Genomic DNA, 2368 nt, shown 5'->3' on the forward strand with positions numbered 1-2368 from the left:
TGTAAGACCCCTAAACAGGCATACCTTCGATATAGACGCCTAAACTAATATACACGGGATCAAAAAATGGCTCCGGCCAAACATAAATGACTACGGTCATACGGCTGCACCAGCCAAACTAACGCAACTCGGGGACGCCCGACCGTCGCTACAGAATAATAGGCCATTAATTCGAATCTTCTTCGAAAAGAACCGGTAAAACAGGCTACCCTCAACAGGCAAAAGAGATTCGACCATGTAAGCTCCAAATTATAAGGCTTCGAGCTACTCAGCCTACGAGCCAAACCTTACGGGTGCTGGAACATCGCCGCTAACAACTGTAAATCGAGGTTCTTCCCGAACTGAAGACAGGTCAGGCAAAATCATTCCAAAAGTCCTTAACGAGAGGAAAATAAAGCCTAGCGAGCCTCAGGGCCGCATACACACCTAAGGGCGAAGTGGAAGAGCCATTGTTGCTAGCCTAACGACCCTCAAGGCCGCACATATGCCTAAGGGAAAAGCGTAAGAGCCTTTGTCGCCAGCCTATCGAGCCTCAGGGCCACACACAACCTAAAGGCGAAGCGTAAGAGCCATTATCGTCAGCTTAAATAAAAAATTGCTTCAATCGAAGGCGTAAGAGCCATTGTCGCCCACCAAATACAAACATAAAACTTGAGGATTGACTGAGCTCGAGTCATAGCCCGACTCGGAAACTAGATCCAAGAGAGTTAAAACATAAGGGCCACCAGTCCATGCATGCATAAAAAGCTCGAGGAATTTATAATCTCGAGTCGAAAGCCGACTCGGAGACTCTACTTCAAACAGTTGAGCAAAAGCGTAAGTGCTCAAAATGCCTGCTTATACTAAAGGTCGCATCGACCGAGCGCGTAAGAGCCCCCAGCCCCGCCGAATGAGCCCCAAGGCCATACCACAAACCTGATCAATCACACTTACTCTGAAACCAGTCTGCCTGGCCATAAGCGAAACAAAAGAAGGTACAGAAGAGCAAAAAAGCCGCAAAAGGGTTTTTTCTTTTTCAGGTACACACGTGGAAAAATACATTATCCATCTAAAAACATACTAAAAAAAAGGTACTACGTACGGGATGGAAAGGTCTATGCCCCGACCCCGAGAGCTACGGCCTATGGGCCTCATCTTTACTCTCCTTGGCATCGGACAAGAGTAACCGAGCATCGCGCTCGTCCGCCCTTGCTCGCACCAACTCTTCCGAGAGAACAAAACCCTTGGCACCGATTTCCTCTAGAACCTTTCTCCGAGATTTGCAATGCGCATATTCTTTGATCCTCTCTCCGCGATCAAGGACCCTCTTTAACTCGGCTTGAGCATCGGTAGCGTACTTCAAATGAAGCACCATCTCCTGATCGGCCCTAGTACGGTTCAAAACTGCTTTGGCCCGAGCATCAACGATCTCAGCACTAACCTTCAAAAGTTTGGATTCAAGCTTCGCGATCATATCCACTTGAACTGAAATGTTGCCACGGGCTAAACGGAGGTGGACCCCGAGGACGGAAATTTTAGCCGATGCATCTTTCTCTTCTAAGGCTTGGACCTACGCCTGAGCTCTCAACTCGATACAGTCATTTCTGATTTGTTCGACCTCACCCCTAAGACACTCCAAGGCCTCCATCTTTTTCTGCAGCTGAAATAGATAAAGAATTAACCTTAGAAGATAAAAAGCAAAATGCATACTCAACCAGGGCAGGAAGTTACCTGCTCCATCAAATAGCTCCCGTAATTCAGGCTTCGCTACACCTCACATCGCTAGTATACCAACTCAGTTTCCTTATCCTCCTAAAGGAGCCTAAGAGATTTTCCCTCATCCAGAGCTTTAAGGAGCCTAGCCCCATGACGGAGCAGCTCGGACCTAACCCTAATAAAGGACTGCAAGATGAAAAACTCGGTAAAAAGGAAGACACAGATTTAGGAGGCCTACGACGAAGCTCACCTGAAAATGAAGTCGGAAGACTTCCTCAAAAATGCAGCTCATATCTGTCGATCTAGCCCCCTCGGCCCCGGAAGAGTTGGCCTTGGTCAAAACATGACCATTCAAAGGAGCCATCTTTCCAGAACCAGTAACCTTAGGCACGATAGGCTCGGGCGACGTTCCCGTCTCAACAGCCCGACCCCGTATCACCTCTCTACAAGAGCCATCTCCCTGCAAGTGCGTTTCCATCTTATCACTATCATACTTTGGCCCGAATGTCAGCAACCCCTCCTCTTCTCTGGAGGGGCACATCCTCTCTTTCGGAGGCTCTCCGACACCTATAACAGCGAGGTTATTACATAAAAAAGGGAGAATGTCTCTCCAAATAAACATGGGACAAGGGGAAAGCAATATACACACGCATCATGACATTTTGCTTCCCAC

Source organism: Nicotiana attenuata, unplaced genomic scaffold (genome assembly GCF_001879085.1).
Source record: "Nicotiana attenuata strain UT unplaced genomic scaffold, NIATTr2, whole genome shotgun sequence".
In the NCBI taxonomy this organism is placed as follows: domain Eukaryota; kingdom Viridiplantae; phylum Streptophyta; class Magnoliopsida; order Solanales; family Solanaceae; genus Nicotiana; species Nicotiana attenuata.